At 46.5% G+C, this 24,857-nt stretch overlaps 1 long non-coding RNA gene across 1 annotated transcript; it reads right to left on the bottom strand.

The window, feature by feature from the left end:
* Positions 1-4,342: 4,342 nt before the first annotated feature.
* Positions 4,343-21,224, bottom strand: LOC142564598 (uncharacterized). Its single transcript, XR_012824626.1, has 3 exons — positions 21,093-21,224; positions 20,088-20,126; positions 4,343-4,599 (listed from the first exon to the last, which is right to left on the bottom strand). It is a non-coding gene; the product is annotated as an uncharacterized LOC142564598 (long non-coding RNA).
* Positions 21,225-24,857: the final 3,633 nt, after the last annotated feature.

Here is a 24,857-nt window from a genome sequence, read left to right on the forward strand (position 1 = left end):
AATTATTTCTGCGCGACGTGTTTTCAATATCGCCTTGTTTCGCCAATACATTGCGCACGGTATCAGCCAGATTAGTGTTGTGTGCCCGCAAACCTTCCCTTTCATTGCCCTCGGTCAGAGCTTAAACCTTTGTTGTCAACTGCTGAATTTGCTCAGGCAGTGTTTTCTGCTGCGACCTCAAAACTTGAAGCTCCGCAAGGATCTTATCATGACCCTCTAGTAGTTTTGGTAGGCATTTTATTGCCTTTAATAGTTCATGTTCCGCGTTTTCCGAAAAAGGGCCGGGATTTTCCTCAAGATCTCCGGCCATGAGTAAAAGTGCTTTCATCTAAGAAAATGTTGAACACACAGCACACCACACATCAGTCACGAGCCCAACAAGCCCTCCCCCCCCCCCCCCCCCAGATGACATGTAGGGTTCCGGCACCGACACTGACATTCCGCAAACTGATCTATAATGGTAAAATTTACCAACCTGCACAAAGAGTCTTAAGTGCTCGGTCCTCTTGTCGGCACCGGAACCCAGTTGAGCTGAGCGTGGTAGCTGTTTAAATACCCTGGCATCACGTGACGGGCCTTGCCGATATGCGGCCGCGAAGCCACTCTTAATCCAATGCATAGGGGTCATGTCGAGATATGGCATGCAGCCACATCACTCGCTGGTGCTGGGCACGTGCTGTCACCCCCGTTTCCCTTTCAAAGCAACGGTGCCAGGTAAGTGGCCCACGCCATCGCCTCGTATTCTCGCAGTGGTTGTAGCTGAGCCGATGCATCCGATGCTGCCCCTGTGTATTTCCAAGCGATGTGCATCTCGTTATTCTTGCTGGCTCCCTCGAATTCCCATGACGAAAAGCCGGCGCCGCGGACCGCTCCAAGTGCCTGAAAGAACTGCAGAAACAGGAGCCAGTGGAAACAAGCCAGTGGAACTAAACTACACTCGATATGTAGTGTGAGACCGTTGCCGGGATTAAGTGCCTATAGTGCTAATCGCACAAAGCAAGGCATTGATTAGAAAACGTATGATTGAAAAAAAAATGCTTTCCATAGAGTTGCGTCAACGGCATCCCCCCCCCCCCCCCGAGTCGGCTTTCCAGCAGTATCGATGTCCTGAATTCCTGAAGTTGTATGTACTTTGAATAATAAATATAACGGAACCTAATGTCATGATTTAGTGACCTTTAGAAAGCAATATCCATAAAATACGGAATAAAGCTTGAAAGGTAATCTGGCCAGGCCTAGTGACATTGTCTACGGTTGCTTGTAATATTAGCTGTTGATAAAGCTGAATAATGCTGAACTTTCTGTATGGGCTAGTGTTAAGCTTGAAATCACTCTCTGATACGTTATGCCAAAAAACCAATAAATAAATTGCATGTTTTCCTCATGGTGTGTACAAATGGGGGGATAGGCCCTACATAAATTCTGCAGACCTAATCAACCTCATTCGTATAAAAGGGCACTTGAAGCCTACATTATGTCCTATTCAGTATCGTTCTTCCGTTAATTAATTCACAAAATTCTTCATACAAGTGACCAGGCGACACTCTGTACTGCCAGGCAGGCAGCTTCTGAATCCACCGGATATGGATTATGTAGATGAAATGGATGTTTACCGTAAACATAAAGGCAGGCATGATAAATCAGCGCCACTAAACCATTTCTCTGATCAATTTAATTATGAATTTTTCAGCGATAACAAGCCACCCAAATTCTATAAAACATATGAAAAGGGCGAGGTAAACTTTGACAAACATAATCAAAGTTTGCGACAATGTCTGAAATATCTTCACAGCTCATATTCTCTAATGCAGTACCGCTCGGTATGCACAACAAGCAAGAACGCTTGCTTTGTTGAACACAAGAATCTTGTTTCTTGAACACCTGTTTTGTTTGAACACACTCAACTGGATGCTGTTTTAAGGCCAGCGACATAAGGGTGTTTAGTGAAGTGCCCCTGTCAGTTATTACAGCACTAGCTATTTGTTAGCTTTGGGCACGCTCCTAGCCGCTTCGATACTGGTTTCATGTGGAGCGGCAGCAGTGAGAAAGCAGTCAGAAGTTTGTTGTGGTAACGTTGCCCTACGACACATATAACACATTCATAAAGGTATGAGCTCAAAGGGAGCCTATCCTGGAAGACACACAACGATAACAGCAGCTTTGCATTATGTACCACCTCGGTGTGCACAATAGACACAATTACACGCCCACGAATGTTTTACAAAATTATTTACACACGGGTTTTTGTACATTTCGCCATCGTTTCAAACGTGGTCGACTGTGGACCAAAAATATCCGCCTATTAGGAGTTGGCACTGATTATAGGAAGGGGCTGCGAAGCGCATGAACGAAGCACAGTTCCGATAACGGGGATACATTGATTTGAACCTGAAATACACAACGAATGTTTCTTGTTGGTTGTGTACGCTGTACACTTTTCAATATGATTCCCGATTACAGGATCCATCGCTGAGCTCTTACCAGCGCTGCTACCACTGGTAAACCCCACTCTGCCAAAACTAAGGCCTTGACGTGACTGACACTTGTTCACCGTTCATCGAAGGTGGTACATCGAAGGTGTCTCCGCTGGTACTGCTGCCGTGAAAATTACGATTATTGTCCCAGGCTACAGAGCTCCACAATCTTCAAGCGGCTTATAGACACCTTTTTTCATGCAAAAGAGACTTGTCCCTCATTCTGTGCTTACCAGTGATTCTAGCACGCCAGACAATGTCCGTATTGCATGTTACATTCTGAACAACAGGTCATCCAATGTGAAGCGGAGAAGGGGAGCAAATGGCGTTATCGAAGTGTTCTTTAGCCTATGGGCGTGATTTGTTGTCTTGGCCAAGTAGAGTGACAGCTAGCGGACTTGCCTCGATGATGGGTCCTTGAAAAACATAACTCCCAAAGACATGTATTGACGACACCCTTGACGACACCCTGACACCCTTGACACCCTGGGCTCAACCCAATTTATATTTAAAAACTTGGTTCTAGGAAAAACAGCACGTATTATACTAGGCAGAGTTTGTCAATCCAATGTTATTACTTTTGGACTATGGAAAAGGTTTCAAAACTTTTTATACTCTATTTGATGTGTATAAATGCACATTCCGTCTTTGTTAACATGCCGGTATCCTGTTTTTCCTAGTATTTAAATGTTGAAATGTCTAATTGACCATTGCAGTTAATGTGGCGCGAACTTTGATTCACGAAATGTAATTGCTGCAAACGACAAATCAATGTGTTTGGTTATCTTGCTATTGATTCTGGTGTCCAACATGGGCTTGAGAAGGTTCGCACCTTCAAGAACGTCCCTGTGTTGTGGTGCGCTAAACACACGCAAAATTGACTTCTCTTTATTTTCGACACTTCATGGGAAATTCTGCAATCAATATCACGTTTAGCAACCTTCAATAAGGACGTTCCCTTCTCGTAGGGCCACCAACAACCCACTACACTGACGTGCTGATCGACTTGTGGACGTGACCACCTATACTAGCCGATTTCGAACCAATAGCGCCTAGCCAATTTAGCTCGAATGCTCGTCGACAAAGCATCGACGCTTTTTTCGCCAAACACCAGTGAGGCCAGACTTGTGGTATTGGACGTTCCAGCCGCCTTCTTTTCATTTCTCAACATAAATATGGGGTAACAGAGTGCGAGTGCCTTGCCTTGGCTTGGACTGTCCCAAAATACCACTCGTACTTGTATAGTTGCTTATTCTCAGTTATTAGCAACCACCATTCCATCTGATAGCTGTAATTCCATAAGGTCCGTGAACGGCCACCTTGGTCATTTGGCTCTCCGCTGGCAAGAGCCTTCCTCAGAGGTAATGTAGAAGTCTGACGGCCTACATGAACGCATCGGTGGTCTCATTCGTCGTCCGGTGTACCCTCTTGCCTCTTAACCATAAGGAAAATTTTTGTACACTTGCTTATTTGATAGGCAGGATATGGTCACTTAGCGGCGTCGTGATCATCCGTTCATCAGGAAAATATCTTCAACTACAAGAACACAAATTTGCGGATTCTTCCCTCCTCGTAAAGCGCTATGTAAACATGGCCTCTTCAAGGTTGTTTGGTACTTGGAAACATAGTGGCGTCCGGTGTGTCTCAATTCGAAATGTATTCACAGGCTACACCAGGAAATGCAATCGAAATAAACCGCGGAAGATGAAATAGACTATACAATGCGCATGGAGATAAATGAAGCTGAGAGACAAAAAACGCTCAAGAAAGAATGGCTTGGGGAGAAAAAACTTAATGACAGACAACACCCGTAACCAGGAAGTTTTGTATTGTGAATAAATAATGACATCACGCAGAACAGCTGCATCAGTCAAATAAAATTTTTATTCGGCAGCCTTATATTCAGCTGTAGCTGTTTCCGTCGCTCCACTGTCGTCTGCTGTTTAGTAATCTTCTGGGTATTCTGTCTCATTGCCACACATGAAGCTACAAACGCCTTTGTGATGAAAGCTGTTACAACTGTCGTTCTTTGCTGTGGTGGAAACGCATTGTTGTGTTGTAATATTGAAAGCAAAGAGCTTATATCCGTGTACTTTGTCTTCCACCGGCATTGGACACTCGCACGCTGCAATAACGACGCAGAAGTTTGATAGATTAAAGTAGTGTTAAAGTCACGCTATTCACTACGGTTGGCAACAGTAGCTTTTCGATTATTCTATAGCTATTCGACATAAAGGCGTAATGACATGTGATCGTCATCCAATTATTCTCTCTTTGTTAATGTAAATGTGAATGTAGGGTAAATATGGTTGCAAAAACAAAACAGCTGGCTCTAACATGCACACTATAACTCGTTTTTTCAAGTTAAATCACTCCGTGTAATCTTCTCCCAAGGGCAGCGACCGTAATTTCAGCATAAACTGCTTATCGTGATGAAGTGCGGGGTGACCGTTAAATCGACTGCCTTGAAACAGTTAGAAAGCACATATAACGCCAGGATCCGCACACAGTGGAACCCGCTAGCGTTATAATGGCTTCGCGGTTGAATTTTGCCCTCAATATAGTTACTCGCGCCAAGCTGAGGCGCCAGCCATCAAACATTAACAAAACAACGCCTGAAAAACGCGACGTATTTCCGGCTATTTAATTTACTTTAGGTGATTGCATTCCACAATAGCATGGTTGAAAAAAAAAAGAAAGTTTGAGCAGGGAGCACGGCCAGCGTTCATAGTCAGGCTCTTTTAAAGTTATTTCCTCCTGTATTCTCTATCCCTGTTGGCCATGCAGTGCATTGCCCACTGGCAATTTTAGCTAGGATAAGAACACATCAGTAAGGTTCACCAAATATCTACTTTTTGCTGGGCTAGTTGGCTCGTGCTTTATCCGATGTGTGAAGACTGCTCGTCGATTTGCTGGGCATACTGTCTACGCCCATGCGAGGAGTTTTAGCCGTTCGACCCAGCGCGCGTTAAGCTGTGCGATTCAGCGCACTAAGAGGGCAATTGCACCTATGATTATTGAGGTGCCGGTGGTGAGATCTTGCATTGACAAGAGGCGGGAAGTTTTAAGCATCACATCGGCCGGCTACGCTCAGCCGGCTATCCTTGCTCCGTTACGATCACACTAGCTGAAGCCCTGCTCTATTAATTTAAGGGAAGCAGACAACCAAGCAGCCAGCGAAAGAAAAAGCGACAGATTGCCTCGCTATATGCTCAAAGTGGCTAATAACCTTAAGAAAGTGGAGAACTGATACGAATTATTATTGCTTTTTTCGGCTCCACAGAAGCAGACTGGCATGTTCTCACGCATTTATTGCCGCAGAAGTCACGCCTAGCTTGGTAAAAAGACGCAATGGCTGGTTGTGGCTTAGGGGGTAGGCCTGGTTTGGGAATTCCCCTTATTTGAGGTGCGAGCATGGCAAACTAATCAATGTTTGAATATATGATGAAGCAAACAACGGGGCGCAACCAACAACATGTTCGCTATTGCGTGTATAGGAAGTAACATTATTTTCTATTCTGCTCAATCGGGTAACTAGAAGAGAATAATTTACTGCCATCGGAAGTAATGGCTTTGGAATTTTAAACTCTTTCAACAGGAGACTTGCAGAAAATGCTAGGTGCCCTATAATTCCGCATATTGATGAAATTTGCTACTTGTTACATAATCAGGTTGGCTCCGTAAGCCGGAGAAATGTGAAAAAGGACAAGTGACATGGCCGGCTATAGATTCGCCTGTAACATGCCGCGTAAAAAGGAACAGCACATTCAGCTTGGTGTGTCTATGAGCTCGCAATGCGTTGCGAAACTATCACGCTCGCATAATTATCCTGCACCGCGCATGCGTGCGTAGATGATGGTACTGTTGCGGCACGCATCATCCGATTGAAATTAATTCGCATGGTTCAGAAAGGCCTAGCTTGGACGCACATTTGTGCATACTAGCAGACATAGTCGTGTTTCAGGGTGCTCACCATAGAATATTAGGTAACATTTCTTAAGCGCGGACTGGTGCTCACCAGTCCGCGCTTGAGTCCGCGCTTGAGTCCGCGTTATGTGGCCAGAAAGTGTGCCACGTTGTTTCTACGAAGACATTCAATATTGTGTAAAAATGCACGTTATGAATAAAAATATTCAGTGGTGAGTTGTCGTTAAATGCAAAGGAAATGCGTTAGGTTTACGGAATGGTATCTGCATAGCGCAGCAAAACGCGGAAAAAGTAGGAAACAGACGCAAGCGCTTGTCTTCAACTTCGTTTCGTGTTGTCTCCGTGCTTTGCTGCGCTATCCAGATACCATTCTATGATGACCGGCCATTAAGCGCATATCGCAACCCTTGTCGGTTGGCATTACGTTGCACCTGTTTGAGGTCTCTTTAAACAGCGGCCACCACATTGTAAGGTGTTGTCTAGGAGCTCACTCATCACACGACTTGCCTCTTTCAGGAGCGAAGTGCAGCTGATGATTGCCTGCTATATATATATATATATATATATATATATATATATATAGTAGTGAACAGGAATGCCCGGCGCCGCAGTCCCATCGCCAGTCGCCCGGGAGGCGCGAGCTCGAGATTGCCTGAGCTGCTCTCGTTGAGACACGCTGCCTGCTGCTCTCTTGTGCTGTATTCATATTAGATTCTGGTGGAGGTGCTACGGTTTTCCCCAGCCTGGAATTACGCACCCGAACTCTGCCATCCGTCATGCCTGACGACCCCAGCCCGACATCCCCTTACTCCAGCCATCGTATGTGCCGGTGCCCAGCGTCAGCGGGATCCTGATATCTTCAGCGGCACCAATGAGAAAGACGTTGAAGATTGGTTGGAATCGTATGAACGCGCCAGCAACGCCAACAAACGGGACGATCCCCTAAAGCGCGGCAACGCCATCTTCTATTTATCGGGCGTAGCCAAGCTGTGGTTCAAAAACCACGAAGCCGATCTCCGCACGTGGACTAGCTTCAAAACCGGCATCGCAGAAGTTTTCGGCCACCCTGACATGCGGAAACTTCGCGCTGAACAACGCCTACGAAGCCAATCGCAGGAAACTGGTGAAACGCTCACCAGCTACATAGAGGACATCGTCGACCTTTGCCGGCGTGTCTACCCGACGATGGCTGAGGCGGACAAGGTACGCCACACTATGAAGGGCATTTCCGACGGTGCCTTTCATATGCTCCTCTCCAAAAACCAATGCACTGTCTCTCAGGTCATTGAGCTTTGCCAGAGTTTCGACGAGCTCTGCAGACAGCGCCTTCTCACGCGGCGCCCCCCTGCGTCCGACGAAACCCTCGCGAGTATGACCGCGGCTCCTGAGATGGACTCCCTGCTTATCCAGATAAAAGTGTTCGTCCGTGCTGAGGTCACTCGTCAGCTGTCGCTGCTGTCCTTAGCCACGCCACCACCTTCGCTTTGCCGGCCAATCTTCGCCAGGTCATCCAGGAGCAAGTGTGCTCAGCTCTCCTTTCTGCCCGCGACACTCCGCCTGTGCCGACTCCCGTTGCTTTTCCCGAGGTGACTGCACCTCTCAGCCATGCCGAGGCTCTCGTGCGGCCACCACCTCCGACCTTTGCGCCATCCCAATTAGCCGCGCCACTGCGTCCAACTCCTCACTTCGTTCAGCCGTGGTACAGCAGTGGACAATGGCGCACTCCTGACAACCGGCCAATATGTTTTGCGTGTGGTGTACCTGGCCGATTGTGTCGTCGCCGCGTAACCTTCTACCGCCGTAGCTTCGACGCCGCGCCATACGTTTCCCCATAGCCATCATCCTCCGCGTCTCAGAACCCCGGCCAGATGTCTTCCTACTCGGACCACCGGCCTCTTGTTGACCGCCGTTCGCCATCGCCTTGACGCCGCTCGCTTTCGCCGATGCGCCGTCGTCCTTCTTTGCCGTAACGGGAAAACTAATGGTCGTAGTTCCAGCGGCAAGAACTGCGTCACCCACGAACAGACCGAGGCCTCTCCCTTGCCCGACTAATGTTATTGACGTATATGTGGAAGGCGTTGCTGCACTCGTTCTCGTTGACACTGGTGCCGCAGTTTCAGTTATTAGTGCCAAACTTTGCCGTTCGCTCCGAAAAGTCACGACGCCACTGTCAAACGTGTCACTTCGTACTGCCAGCGCAGACCGCATCACGCCTGCAGCTGCGTGTACTGCTCGCGTTGCGATCAACGACCTCCTCTACATCGTCGAAGTTTTTGAGCTGTGTTCTTGTTCCCATGATCTTATTTTGTGCTGGGACTTCCTTTCCGCTAATAAGGCCGTCATCGACTGCTCTCGTGCTAAAGTGGAATTTCAAACGCTGTGTAATGCCCCACTCCTTGACGCTCGTGAACCTGACGATAAAGTATTTGTTGCCGAAGACATTACAATTCTACCGCACTCATCTGCAATTGCCACAGTGTCATGCAACATTGTTGCTGATGCCAGCGCACTTTTTACGCCATCTGCAATTTTCGCCCCTCGCAAATGTTCCCCGCTGCCTTTTAATCTTTTGGACGTTCATGCCGGCGTCAGCAGATTGCTCGCCACCAACCGATTATGCTGTTCTCTCAATTTGGTTCGTGGGCAGTGCGTTGGCCATGCCCTGTGTGTCGACCCTGCTGCCGTCAATAACATGCCAACTGGTCCCATCGCCACTCATGAGGTAGCCGGAGTTACCTGTAACCCCGCGCAGGAGCAGACTTCGCCCGATGTTTTACATAGCTCCATCGCCGACACGTTGACTGTTTCTCAACGCGCCCAGCTTCTACGCCTTCTCGACAAGTTCCGTTCGTCTTTCGACTGCCAGCATGTTCTCTTGGGCCGCACATCAACTGTTTATCATCGCATCGACACGGGTACCAGTGCGCCACTGCGACAAAAACCATATCGCGTATCCGTAACAGAGCGCCTTCTTATCGACGACCAAGTAGCTGGCATGCTCAAGCACGGCGTCATTCAGCCTTCGGACAGCCCCTTTGCATCTCCCGTTGTTCTTGTTACTAAGAAGTAGGATCGATCGATTCGATTCTGCGTCGATTACCGTCGTCTTAATAAAATAACTCGTAAAGATGTTTACACCCTTCCGAGAATTGACGACGCCCTTGACTGTCTCCAAGGCGCGGAGTTCTTATCTTCTATCGATTTGCGCAGCGGCTATTGGCAAGTCCCCATGTCACCCGAAGGCCAACTTAAAACGGCCTTTGTAACACCAGATGGACTATATGAATTTCGTATCATGCCTTTCGGGCTTTGCAACGCCCCCGCAACATTTGAGCGTGTGATGGACAACCTTTTGCGTGGTCTCAAGTGGAAAACGTGCCTGTGCTACTTAGATGATGTGGTTATTTTTTCACCCGATTTTCCCACCCAGCTCTGTAGGCTGGAGGAAGTGTTGCAGTGCCTAACTGCCGCCGGCCTTCAGCTCAACTGGAAGAAATGCCACTTTGGCGCAAGTCAGCTCACCATCCTTGGCCGTGTAGTATCTAAACACGGTATTCTTCCTGATGCCGCCAAGCTCCGTGCAGTTGCTGATTTTCCCAAACCTTCCTCCGTAAGAGAAATTCGCAGCTTCCTTGGCCTGTGTTCTTACTTTCGCAGTTTCATTCGGAATTTTGCGTCCATCACCGCTCGCTTGAATCAGCTTCTACGGAGCGACTTGAATGATCGTCGTCCGCTTGTGACGATGCCTTCCAAGAGTAGCGTCGTCTACTGACCTCGCCGCCTATACTGCGTCACTTCGACTCGACAGCTCCGACCGAAGTACACACCGACGCCAGTGGTGTTGGACGCGGCGCTGTGCTCGCGCAGCGCGAATCCGGATTCGATGAGTACGTCGTTGCATACGCAAGCCTCCACCCTCACCAAAGCCGAGAATTATTCCGTTAGGGAGAAGGAATGTTTGGCCATAATCTGGGCACTAGGTAAATTTCGACCCTACCTCTATGGCCGCCCCTTCTACGTGTAAAAAGACCACTATGCACTTTGTTGGCTGTCCACGTTGAAGGACCCCTCAGGTCGATTAGCTCTCTGGGCTTTGCGGTTGCATCATTTCAACGTGCGCGTTGTCTACAGGTCTGGGCGCCGCCACACCGATGCCGACGCGCTTTCCCGTTCGCCCGTGTCAACCGAAAGCGATGCCTGCCGCTCTGCCGTTGACCAAGTACTTTCGTTCCCAGCAGGCTGTGACATGGCTTCGGAGCAATCCAAGGATGCCTGGATTAGTACTCGTACCCGCTTCCGTTCAAACCCGTCGACTGGTCCTTCACCTTCTCGAGCTTTGCGTCGTCAAGCATCTCATTTCGAAATTCCGGATGGACTTCTCTATCGCCGGAATTAAGTCTCTGACGTCCGCAAGTGGTTGCTGGTCATACCTCGACATCTTCGTGGTGAAATATGTTCTGCCTTCCACACTGACCCGCAGTGTGCACTTGCGGGTGTCTTAAAGACGTACACCCAGCTTTGGTCCAGGTTTTATTGGCGTTTCATGTAGACGTTTGTGTGCAAGTACATTCGGTCGTGCCCTCAATGCCAACGCCGCCAGGTTCCTGCTCAGCATGTCTCTGGTCCACTCCAACCAATCCCGTGTCCTGCCAGGCCCTTCGATCGCATTGGCATTGACCTGTATGGACTCCTTGTGAGCACGGCTTCCCGGAACCGCTGGTTAGTCGTCGTCATCGACCATTTGACACGATACGCAGAAACGGCCGCTCTGCCTGCTGCCATCGCTCGCGATATAGCATCCTTCCTCCTGAAAAATTTTGTTCTTCGTCATAATGCACCTCGCGAACTTTTAAGTGATAGAGGACGTGTCTTCCTCTCCGAAGTCGTAAAGGCGCTCCTTTCTGAATGTCGCATCGTTCATCGCACCTCAACCGCCTACTATCCTCAAACTAATGGCCTGACAGAAAGATTTAACCGCACCCTTGGCGATATGCTCTCCAAATACGTCGTCTCTGATCACACTGATTAGGACCTCATTTTGCCATTCATCACGTTCGCCTACAACAATGCCCACCACAGGCCGCTACAAACTTCTCCCCATTCTTCCTCTTGTATGACTACGAACCTTCGACTACCCTCGACACCATTCTTCCGTACAGACCCGAGTTATCCGAATGTACGCCCCTTTTTCAAGCTGCCCGCCGCGCAGGGGAATGCCGTCAGCTCGCCCGTTCCTTTACAGCCGTCGACCAATGGAAACAAAAATCTAGACTTGATGATGATCACCAACATTGTCACTTTGTTCCGGGCTCCCTTGTGTGGCTTTGGGTTCCCGCCGTTCCTGCGGGACTCTTATCCAAGCTTGTCTCCAAATATCAAGGACCCTACCATGTTGTAGTGAAGACATCGCCTGTGAACTATATTGTCGAGCTTGTCACGCCACCTACGGACCAACGCTGTCGTTGTCGTGAAACCGTCCACGTACGGCGCCTGAAGCTGTATTACGACCCCATGATCCTGTGTTCACCATGAGTCGCCAGAATGGCTAACTTTTTTTGCCGGGCAACCTATAAAGCGCGTCCCGACTGCACACATACTAGGTATGAACGTCCAGGAGAACAACAGCACAAAGCTAGCCTCAGAGAAATTAAATCACGTTATAAAAAGCACCGCATCACTCATGGCCAGAGTAGCACGCAGCAAAGATGGTATCACAGAGGACGAAACCTTAAGACTGGTAAGAGCCCTCGTCATCAGCCGTGTCACGTACGCACTACAGTATCAAGTGAAGCGCAAAAGCGAGACAGAGCGCATGGGCACTCTTGTAAGAACGGCGTACAAAACGGCCTTACAGCTACCGTCAAGCACAAGCACAAAGAAATTACTAGCGCTAGGCGTATACAACACCTTCGAGGAGCTAGCAAGTGCCACGCTCATAGCGCAGAGGGAGCGCCTCAGCAAGACTCAACAGGGAAGACACCTTCTTCAACGGCTAGGGTACCCGCTGACATCTCAGTACTGCAAAGAAGAAACACAACTCTTGCCTAACCACATTAGAGAGAACATTGTAGTAGACCCTATCCCCAAGAACGTGCACCCCACCCACAATCAAGAGAGAAGAGCATCACGTGTCCGCATGTTGCACAAACGCTGTTTCAGAGACCCGGACACGTACTACACGGACGCTAGCCCGTATCCCTCGTCGCCACGTTGCGGGCCCAAATACGCACTCGCCGTTATCAATCAGGGGAACCTGGTAACCGCAGCCTCCATCCGCGCCGCATGCAGCGCAGCAGCAGAAGCAGCAGCAATCGCTCTTGCACTTCGCGACGCCGAGAGCAAGGGAAGGTCCGCCCGCGTCCTTACGGACTCACAAGTGGCGTGTCGTTTATACATGAATGAAACACTCCCTATACAAGCCATTCGAATCCTGGGTCGCACACTAGAATGGACTCACGGTATCGTCTGGTGCCCCGGGCACGAAGGCCTGCGGGGCAACGAAGAAGCGGACTGCGCAGCTCGAGGCCTCACTAGCCGAGCGGCAGACCACACCGTTCTTCAGCCCCCGACAGACCGACGAGCGACCCACGAGTTATTAACCACTGGTCAACAAATACTACAGGACCAACGGCTCGGAAGAACGCAATACGCTCCCCCACACAAAGTTCTCCCTAAACTCCAGGCAAGGGACTGGCGCCACCTGCAAACTAACACATACCCACACTTGTCTCGTCTGCACGCAATCTACCCAGAGAGTTATACTTTGCGAACATGTTCCTGGTGTAGCAACTACACAGTGACACTCGCGCACATAACACACGAATGCACCGACCGTCCGGGCGACGCAATTTCGCCACGAGTCACAACACACACACTCACTACGTGGTCTTGGGAGGCGAGACTCTCCGAACTGGACCTGGGAAGCCAACTGGCGACCCTCGACCAGGCCCGGCGAGCCGCTATCGCCAGTGGAGCCCTGTCAGAGGGAACCACCCAGGAATAAAGCGCGCAATGGTTTCTGCAGTAATAAAGTTCCTCCTTTTCCTCCTCCCCGTGGGTGGCAATTGTAGTTCAATCGCAGCCACATCGCCAGTCGCCCGGGAGGCGCGAGCTCGAGATTGCCTGATCAGCTCTGGTTGAGACAAGCTGCCTTCTGCTCTCTTGTGCTGTATTCATAATCGAATATATATATATATATATATATATATATATACTTTCCCCCATCCCCTGTCAACCTCTACCACGGGACCGGCTTGGTACACTTCACACATACCTTTTTTGACTCTGACAGGCCTAATACGAATCCATTAATAAAGGCCCGTCCCTTCGGAGACATGCCGCCAGCGGTGGCAACCATGATGGACCGGGAATGCAAACTAATTACTCGCAACCTGCTTGAAATATGCTCTCTTCAATTGCAATAATTCCCTTTGGTGGATTCGCCCGGCTGTCAAGTCCTGTACCCATTTTTCCTTGTGCAGAAATATTTGATATTTTTAACAGATCAAAACCCAAAACAAGAACACCATGAAGGCCGTGACGCGCGCGCTGATTCGCATCTAAGAAAGCTCGTACACAACGAAATAATCTTTGTACACACTAGATAAAATAAAGGGCTTTTACATAATTGTTCTCGCAAGAACTTACACACTTTGACAGCTAGTTGTGAGGAGTGTACAGGTGGTGACAAGTGGTCTTGGTTTCGCTTGTGTAAGCGATCTTGATTTCATTTTCTGTCTATACAAGGAATAGTTCGTTGTGTATGAACGAAAATTATTCTATCGTCAGCGCTTTTCCCGTAAACTTTTACGTCTTTGTGTCTTGTTTTCTGATTACGCTACAAAATGCAGTTACACCAACCTGCCGAACTTTTCATCTTCTTTTAATAATGCTTCTACAGCTTGCGGATTTCCACAGCATCGCGTTGCAATATTGTAGCGAATAAATTTCTGATGCTCCTTGTTTTCTCGACCCTTTCGCACTTTGCCGGAAATCAGAGCGATTCTGTCATTGATATCATCGGGATGAATCACACTTGAATGGTGGATAATAAGAGTGACATGAAAAGTGTGCCAGAATTGACAGGAAGGCATCGCTACGCCATCGTGACCTTCATATACTGTAATCCGTTTGCACGGGGTTTGAATTGTGGAAAAATTTGGCGTCGTTCAGCAAACACACAGTTGCTTGCTTAGTTCAAATAGCTGACTGTAGCTACTGCAAAGCCACTTGTCGCGCGTTTGATCTGCAGATAATTTTTTTTTTTCATTTTTAGGAAACCGGTATTCGCTTGGGTTGTAACTTCGGAGGGACATGCTAGATGGACATGAATTGCTCGAGCTTGTCGTGTTGCCTGGTCTGGTGGCACTAAAACTTTCCGGGAAATGTGCAATAATTGCACGTTATCAAACTGTTTGCCTTGGAGACGCTGAAAGTTGTTAGCGTGATATCTTGAAGTATGCTGTCTTGAGGGTGCTTATATGTGTGAGCAACATAGCGTTTCAGTCGATCTATTCTTTACGCAAAATATGTTCTGCTATTGTGTAGATGACCATTTTTTTGTTGAATTTCTTGCGATGCTTCATCTCGCTATCCCAACTTCGCTTTCCTTGGAGATAGTTTACTATCTAGAGGGGCGCCTATGTGCCTTACAGAGACTGTTCCAAGAAAAATATTTCCGCTTTATAAAGGGCTCGGTATCTTAACGCAAGCTTTCTCATTGAACGCAGGCTTTGTGTGCAGACTGTATTGTCTCTCTCTCTCTCTCTCTCTCTCTCTCTCTCTGTGCAATGATCTGGCGTTTAAGTGAAACAAACTAGGGGGCGGCAAAAATTCAGATAATTAGACAAAATGTGAAGCCACTGTGGATACTTGACACGCTTTGGATGCATAGGCATCCGTGTTACTCGCTTGGCTAGATTATTTCTGCCTGAAAGAGCAGAGTTCGAGGATCAGTCAGAAACTTTATTGTGTGCAATGACGTGTAAAACGTCCTCCATACAGTGCTCTACCGCATAAATTTTTGAATATGATTCAATAGCAGCCGATCTAGAATCCGGTGGTGTGTTGCAAGCTCATGGTGCGAAGAGGCAAGTAACCCTGCCTAAAGCACGTGTTTCCTATCGCGGTTTCAACCAGAGCTCGCGCCGTTTCTCTCGTGCGTTCTGCTATGCGGAGTGCAAAGCTCGCCTCATCTAGCTGTGGGCGCGTGACCCTGCGACACCAGCCCGCTTTATTTCTCTTCCATTTATGTTGCTTGACAGATTTATACAGGTGCTGTTACGGATTGTGCGAGATTTTCGCGCTGCTCCAGCAATTTCTTAAAGCCACAGGTGCCATTCGCGTGATGTAAAACCACAACATGGTTCAAGTCATGTCGCTTTCTACAAAATGGTCGCTTTGCTAAAAAAAAGGCGTAGTAGCTTTTGAATGATATTTCTGCAGTTATCGAACTGGAAATTAGTGCAGTGCTTTGCAGATGTGAACACCAGCCCATGACCTATGCTCTGCACTTGCCTGCTCTCAATGCCCGAAACTGATGAGAGGTCATTAAAATTGGAGTCGAGTCTCTTTTCCGCGGCCCATGGAAAGGATCATAGTGTTAAAATATTTTATACCAGCTGGGTAGCTGTTCCACGCAGTACTTGTATGAAAGACATCCAGGTACATGCTCAGCACACCTGCCTTTACTAGAAAGCACCATCTCGCCCTTTCTGAACTTATCAGAATGTACTTTAAAGCGAAGCTGTAAGTGCGACAAGAAGCGCTGAAAAATGTTAAAGGCTGATTGGCAAGGTTTCCTACAATAACTACCAATGACGCTGTTTATATCTTGTGGAAATTTGGAACATTTTGGGCGATGCGCAAGGAAATTCTGAAGCTTGCGCGGTTAAAAAGAAATAAAAAATACACACATTATAAAAACGGAGAAATTCTGCTATTTGGACGTGTTTAGGAATAAACATCTATGCGCAAGAGACACAAGAAAAATGATGCACGTTGTTGTTCTCCGTTTGCTTCTTTGATGAGTCCCTTCAGCGCATTGCGATTTTATTTCTGTGAACGGCAATAAATGGTGATATAAAAATAGTCGGCGACGCGTAAATTAAACTTGGCGAACATTGGCGTAAAATAATATTATCTCCCATATTCTGGCTAAATATAATGTGTGAAGGTACATTTCTGCCGTTGTATTGTTGAAAAAGTGCTCGAAAGCGTTACGGGTGGCGAAAGTTTCAAGCAACGCAGTCGCTTGCGGCAGACACATTTAATTATGTAGGTTATTACAGGCCACCTTGAAACTTATGCTACTCCTAGACAGAACGACCTTTGTTGAACACTAGGTTGTGATGCTGGTGTAGCAGGAGACTGCTGACGCTATTTTTGGGTATGCAGATAGCCCTTGTCTGGAAATACAAGGCGTGTGTAAAGGAGCTGGAGACAAGAATAAGGTGACGTAGAAACATTATGTATTCTTTCTTTTGTACTTTCTTAGCCGCTTTTACGTTCTTTTCACACCAGCAAAATGAGAAAGCTCTCGCAATTGCCCTTGCAAAAGAAAGGGAGAAATATTGAAGTGTTTAAGCGCAGCTCCAACATTGTTAAAGTGCTCATTCAGGCCTACGTCCCCTGTGTTGCTAAGGAGACATTGCGAAGCCTTGTTTTATTAAAACTAAGCCTAATTGATTTTCAAAACATTTTTTTGAATGTCACACAATTGCTTTTTCGAGCAATTGAGCGTTTGCGCGGCTGCAACCTTTGAGCCATGATTAGAAGTCCCCAGAAAAACGCCGCATTCTTGTACGCATAACCTGCCACCCTGCCGTGTTCACGCTTCAACATTCCAAAAAGGTATGTTCTCGGTTTTCAATGCCAAAAGCACGATTTCAATCAATTAATGCACGTCGTAGGAGGATACTCTTGAATAACGCCCACCACGTGGGTTTCTGAACGTGCACTGAATGCATAGTACACGGCAGTATTAGAGCGCGCCCATGTCTGTGGCGAGCATCGGCGTCGTACACTGTACACGAAAATATATCCACCCGCGAGTTTTTGATAGGTGATGTGTCCTAAAACTTCCCCATCCTAGAATATTTACTCCGATGTATGGGAGCAATACAGCGCCATTCCCTAGTTTGACTGCGTTGGCTAGCTGCGGGAGGATTAAGGCGACATGACGCAATTTTATTCCGCTTCAAAATCTTGTTCTTCTTTTAAAACTCTGACAGGGAGTTTTAAAAAACTCCCCCAGCCAAAACATCTTGGTCACATGGCGCTTCCCATGACGCGGTGCGCCGCGCCAGTTACCGGCCACTTTCGGCGGAGTCGGCAGTGCTCATGGCTGACGGTTTGTTTACATCTGTGAAGTGGCATTCTGTGACAGCTTTTCGTCAATTCGTTTCCTGTATTTCCTTCCAGAAAGTGTTATAGGCGTGCTTCTAACTCACTGTACCACAGTTTCAAGTACGTTCGCTGTGATCACTTTGCTGACAACGATGAATGCAAGGGCAACGTTTTCAAGTGCGGAAAAAGGCTTAGCTATACCTCGAAGCTGTTGATTGACTCGTGATACCGGCACAGGTTTCTGACTGTTTTCGTGCTGCGTGACCGTGGCTTGTGTTCTTCAGTCAGTGCAATGTGACATTTACATAATTGTGGGCACCTGCTGACAACGTCCGGTGCACTGTTCGGAAGGACCACGTAGCAATTGCAACCGCAGCCACTGTTCGAGTGACGACGTGCGAGCTAGTCGCACATGAATTGCATACTCCAAGTTCGTTGCGGTGCTGTATTGCCAGTGAGAAAGACCGGACTGTAAGCAACTGTTTTTATGTAGTATCTGTGTACGGATATCCTCGCCTAAGAAAAACGGTAGGACATGAGCATGCGTGCTGTAAATAAAGCTTCTTACTGAATGATGTGAATCGAATTTTTATCGCGCATGTCAGGTTTGGTCACGTCGCTGCCTCCGATATTCCATTATCATTATGCTCTATCCCTGACACTGATTTAGAAGCATGCCTGCTGGCTTAGACTGTGATGATTCGCTCGACAGATCAGCGATGTAGCTCCTTTTCATAACCAAAAAAGATAGCTGGGAAGCTGTGCAAGTAGTGCGGTCTAGAAAATGTATGACTGCGCACTTTTCGGTGTTACGTCGGCTGCTGCGGGTCGTGCTCACACGTAATAAATTCTTCCTACGCTACCACTATTTCGCACAAAATTAATTTTCACATGAAGCACGAGCACTTACAATTTTCTTGCTTACTGTAACTAACGCAATACCTTTTGGCCGCGAGACCCTGCAGTGCGCGAAGTCACTTCAGCACTCACAGAATGGCATACTAACTTTGAAAATTTAACTTCTTTTTTCACTATTGTGAATTAACACTTTTGTGTTAATTAAGGTATTCTGTTAATTTCAGAAAGGCCGCTCTCGCATGAGCGAGCATATGAGTTGTAATTCAGAAAGCAGCAGAGCTGCTCGCTAGGTGGCTTCGAGGGTCACCATGTCGTGGCTATATACACTGGCAGCGTTGCTACTTGTGTGTCGCACGTATGTTGCATGTCTTTCAAAGTTATTCATGGGGCCTTCCTCAAATGTTTATGTATGTCACGATGTATGTGCTTTCATTGACTTGTTTCGTGGAACTTGACGCGGTCTTGTATGTATATTGCGAAATTTGAGCAGTAGCTTCTACATATAAAAATCTTGACGCAAACTAACGTGATACTTTTTTTTACTCCCGGTGCACGTAGAAAGAACTTGGTCCAGTGAAAAAAAAATATAGAACGACAAAAAACAAAAGCTCCAATGTTTGTACGCGAAAATTCCGCTCGCACGGAGTAAAAATTCTACTCCGGTACTGCAGATCATCATAAAACCCAAGCGGGGGTCGCTAGAGGACAAGCATTATACACCCACCTGGGAGGTATTTATATTCACAGTGTACCTCGTAACCGAGCGAACGAGCAAAGCAAAATGATGAGAGGGAACGCGGAGGGCAGCGGGCGATAAAAGTTGATAAAAGCGAAGATAGCGCGAGAAGGAGGGTATGCCGAAAGCGGGAGAAGAAAAGCGTTGTGGCCTGGAAGAGGGACCATGGCCACGATGTCTACGAGATGGAGCCAGATTGGCGCGCGTCGTCGGGGTGCGTTGATGAGCTCGCTCGCCTCCGCTCTGCTCGCAGAAACGCGCGCGTCGAGGCACACTACGCGTCGCCTGTTCGCCAAAGCGCTGCATGAGCGGAGATCTGTCTGCGGCGGCAGAGTTGAACCGCTTCCCGCGCCAGGCATGCACTGCTTCTCGCGGTCTCCCGAATGGCGATGTTGTCCCGCCACACATCGCTTTGTTTGGAACGCACTTCAAGATACAGATTGTACGAGCTCGCCTACATATTGCGAGTTGTAAACATGTATAGAGGTGCGCTTAAATTTCGCAATAGAGAGCATCGTAATTGTCGTTGAAATTTGTCCATTCCGCCTTGATCGAAGTGCAGCAGAAACCGACGCGATTTCATCCAGCGAACTCGTTCTTAGCAGCGTCCCACAATCTTTAGTCATTAAGATTTAAACTCATATATCATTAGAATTGAAGTAGTTATACTTTATGTTTGATTCGTGCTCAATACTGCGCAGTGCACCTTAAATTGCAGAAAGAAATTATTGGTGGGAATAGCTCACCTTGTGGGTATATGCAGGGCCCAGTTGTTCGATTACAATCTTGAAGCGAAACAGAAACGTATTAGATCCGCACGTTCATTCATTCAATTTTCAGACAGCTTTTTTAACAAGAAGGTACAAATTATGTGTAGCAGGCAATGTTTTCTTTTAGAATCAACAGGCGTTAATAATTATATTCTTTCTGCCGTCGTCTACGCGGAGATAGAAAGAGTAATCTTTTTTGATGAAATGAAACGATGGTTTCAAATGAATAAATATCCAGTACGATTCTCGGTATGCTTACAACGCCACTTTTTAGCAGGCTGGTCTATTCTAACTGTAGACACAATATTAGTTTACATTGTTTATACATCACCTTTGGGTTCGCTGATGCGACGTTTCTCCTAAATCAGGAACATGATCATGCACCAGAATATGCACCAGATATGTTTCGTTAGGGTGATTTTTACATCATGCCGTTATGAATCGGCAGGCTGGCCACTCGCATTTGTGGCTGATTAACTTTCGTCACTCTAAAGGTGCCGGCATTTTCATTTAGCTACAGGCACAATATCGGCACAAAATGCAAGTACGTGGGCTGGCACTTTCCAGCGCCAGTTTAAGTCGCTTGTGCGCCGTCGTGTCCTGGGCTAGTATAATTAGAAATTCTTTTGCGCCATACCATTCCACTGTTATCATCCATAATTCTCAGCCAACCAATCTCGGTAGCAGCGTGGCCGGACGGCCAATCAGAAGAATAATGAATCGTGCAACAGAAGTGAATTTCAATGGTATTGTTACGTTGCCCCCGCCTTGCGACTAGCGGCTAAAGGTACTGAGTTTTGAATGACAACGTACCAACTAGCCTGCGAAATATTTCTTTAAGTCCTCCGGTGCAAACTGTGCGCGGCTAATATACGAGTTAGCCTATTGTGAAAGAGCCAGTGGATATCAGGCAATCATGATATCAAATAGGTTCTTGGTGTCGAAAAAAACTGAGAAATATTAAGGACATTGGGGACTTACTTATAGTTACGGTCGTGTTACCATCGAATATTTCATAGGAGAAAACCATCTCGACTAGAAGGAGACTCAGCACTACTGTCAAGAGGGCAAACAGATAGGAGCGCTGCATCTTCACCAAAATATGTGCTTGAGATGCGGTGTGTAGTGAGTTATTGACAATCCCTTTATATAGCCAGATCTTGCAAAAAAAAAGTCAAACACTTGTGCATGCAGAATGAAGAAAAATGAACCTCCCTGATAAATGTAAAGACTCCGGTACCTTTCCAGGTGTTAAATGCTGAGCTTTTCTTTCTCTAGGGTAGTCGGGGTCATGTTCAAACCGTCATATTTAATTCGTGTGTAAAGGTTTTCGCGAGAATGAACTGTGATTGACGCCTGCCTACAAAGGTCACAAGGAAATACTTACATTAACCTTTAATAGGAACGCCATAGACTGACGTTCGTAAAACTGAATGGGAAGTAACGGCATAGAGGCGATTTCGTTTTTTTTTCGCCACAGAGGTGGTTTTTTTGTATGGTAGGGTGTCTTGTGAACTATGGCTAAAAAATTCGCTGCCGTGCGCGTTTCATGCAAATAAAGGGATTGTTTACCCCCGGGTTTGTTGTCTTTAACATAACTAAGTATAGCAAAAAAATAGAAACAGTTTCTTTCGTAGTGTAATACATTGCTTGTTTCAGAAAATACATGATAAGTAGAGGTTTAAAAAAATGGTTCTAGAAACTGCGCAGATGAAGAACGTGCTAGTGAAATCATTCATAACAAAGGCTTTCCACGATAATTTCTTGATATGTTCAATGGATGCATTTGTCCAATCACAATGTGGCTCACCGCAATTGTGAGAACTCCTGAGCTGTCAAAAACACTGCAGAGCGCGGTTAAAATTGCTATTCTGCGAGCCTAAAAAACATGCAAAAAATAACAATACTGGAGGAAATGAACAATGCAACATGCGTCATCGTTAATGCGAATGCGTTGCTAGTGAAATTTTGATTTACGGAGATCAAAAACCACTTGGCAGGCAATGGCGGCTCTTTCGTACTGCAGGCAAGCTTTAGAGGCTGTAACCACAGTTTCACTGAATCATGTGAAGACTCTTTGAAAGCAGCAATTCAAAGGGTGTGGTAATACCAATTATAGACAGGCTCCTCGGCTTACTCATGTAGTTGTTCAGTGTTGCGAATAATGCCGCCAGAAAAAAAGCAAGCCCATTTTCTTGCAACCTAACCAGAGAACGAATAGATTCGCTGATTGTCGTGAGTACACCAAGAATTCGTGGTTGCAGCACTTTGCCCAGAATCCGCAAGGTGGGAAGAGAGAGAGAAAAAGGAAAGGAAAGACAGGAAGATTAGCCAGTGTGAATACCGGCTGGCTACCCTGCGGTGCGGAAAGGGGTAAAGGGAATAAAGGTGGCAAGGTGCCGTATGTGACACTAAGTGAAACAAAAAATAGCTTTGAGGTCCCTGCAGCTTCACTGTCTTGAGGTAACTCAGAGTAACAGTTACAGGCTGTTGCCGAAGGAGCACTAGTAGGGTTTCAGTGACCAGTTTATTTAACTACATGAAACAGTAGAGTATTTAAACAGCTTGAGTGCTGGTGCTGCGGCTGCTTTGGTGGTTCCTGGTGTTGAGTAAATGGCACGTGCCACAGCTGGCAAGCCACCCTCTCCCAAATGAACGCTTTGATTGGCGCCGAAGAGCAATGAGCTATCACGAATTACTACGAGGTGGTTCGTTCCCCACACTGTGGAGGGACTTTTCAAGGAGTATTTGAAAGGCGTCATCGTCTGTGCTCTTATTCAGCATCTTAACTTTAGCAGCCTCTGCCTGCTAATGAAGCGTCGACACGCTTCTAGAAGTTGACGACGTCTTTCATATAGCTGATAAACATTGTAACAGGATCATTTGCCCGAGAGCGAAAATGTTCTGCGCGCAGCTTCCACATGGTAGGACGAATACAGACCCTTCGACCTTGGATATGTGCGACTGTTTTTAGTCTGCCTTGTTATACATGGAAAATCAAGAAAGAGTGGCCAGCACAGCTACAGGTCATCCGTTACCCCGTGTAGAAAACGAAGACGCCCTTTCCTAAAATCTTGAAATGCTAACAAGCAGGCTCCAATGTTTGTGGCGCCCCTATTCGCCTAACGCAGCATAAAACTGATGTGCTGGGAGACCGATCTTCATCTTCGATCCTATCGTCGAACACGCCATGTTTTGCATTCGCAAGGACAGAAACAATGTGAGGCCGGAGCATACTTCCAGTACTTCCAATGAGCCAAAGAATGCTTCGCTTAGGAAGGCGCACATCCGATAGGCGCTTCGCAACCATGTGTTCGTGTTTACGAAAACCTTCATTTTGTTAAGCAATGGTCGTTATTATATGTATTGACACTACGCGGAATTTCGATTCTAATATTTGAAGTATTTGCCAGCGCTAATACAATGATCAACTAGCTATTTTTGTTTGAATCGATGTGATAATGTAATATCAACATTTTCACGGAAGAAATGGATGTTGACAGCGATGTCAATAGAACAGATTTTGGTAACCGTAAAAACATTTTTCTTAATGCTTTGACTACTGATTATGCAGTGTCAAAATCTAGGTACCGTGAAATCTCTACCGGTGCCCTATTTAGGAGAAATTCCGAATAACTCCTGCCGATAATCGGCATTTTAGGTGATGTTTAATGAAATCTCGATGAAATAGAGGAGCAGCTAGTCAAGATGCTTAGCCAACTGATTACAGTTAATCGCCTTCGAGCTAAAGCTATTGATGCAGTTTCTTCTAGCTCACTCCACCTAAAAATGAGGTACACACACTTATCAAGACCAACAAATACTGTTTGCCGGTGCTGTTCTGCACCAGTGCGCAGCGGTTGTGAACTTTCAGTTCGGTCTTTCTCGCCGTGTGAAGACACGTTTACATAACAGTGCACCATTAGGCAAAAGAACAAATCGTGGGAACTCAGTAAGATGCACGTTGTCGTCTCGTGCAAAGAGGCAGTGCTTGTCTGACCTTTATGAAAGAAAATACATTCTTCTTTACAATTTTATCAGATACATTGAAGTAGTCGAAAACTAACATTGAGTATGAAATTGGCCAATAGCAACTAGAAGCAGGCCGAGTGCAAGGGTCAAGAGGGCCCCGAAAGTGACGTGTCGATGTGGGTTCTACTTCCTGATTAAGCCTTCGCGCTACTGAATGCCGTCCAAAGGTATGAGTTGAGCAATTTTGTTTAGAGATAAACAGGAGACGAGATCTCAAATCTAGTCTTGATGATTCCCTTTAAATGGCCTGATGATGCGAGTAGTAAAAATAAGAAGGAAATGATTTTTACGCCATGAAATTTTAGGCAATGAATAATATTGTTCATGACACTATTGTGTGGAGATTAAATTATTTAGCTAGATGGCCCGCTAGGTGGAATGCTACAATGTCACAGTCATAATTTTGTAAAAGTGCACTTTACATGGTGAACATGCAAACAAGTATTTTAGAATTCTGAACCTTAGCATGACTACAGCAGTACTTTTGACATCAAGGGACAATAAATTACTTTCTTTCTTTTAGGACATATATTCTAGTTTTTACTGTGGAGTGTAGCATTGAAATGTATTTTCTCATTTTTTAGAAGAAGGAGACAAGTAGTTGTGTCCAGATTGCCGCTTTCAAAGTTTTGATTTAGAGTTACAGTGGAATACATGCTCATTGTTTTGGCAGTGAAAACTACACTGGTAAAGGTGATGTTCTACGTTTTTGAC

This window comes from Dermacentor variabilis, chromosome 11 (genome assembly GCF_050947875.1).
Source record: "Dermacentor variabilis isolate Ectoservices chromosome 11, ASM5094787v1, whole genome shotgun sequence".
NCBI lineage: Eukaryota > Metazoa > Arthropoda > Arachnida > Ixodida > Ixodidae > Dermacentor > Dermacentor variabilis.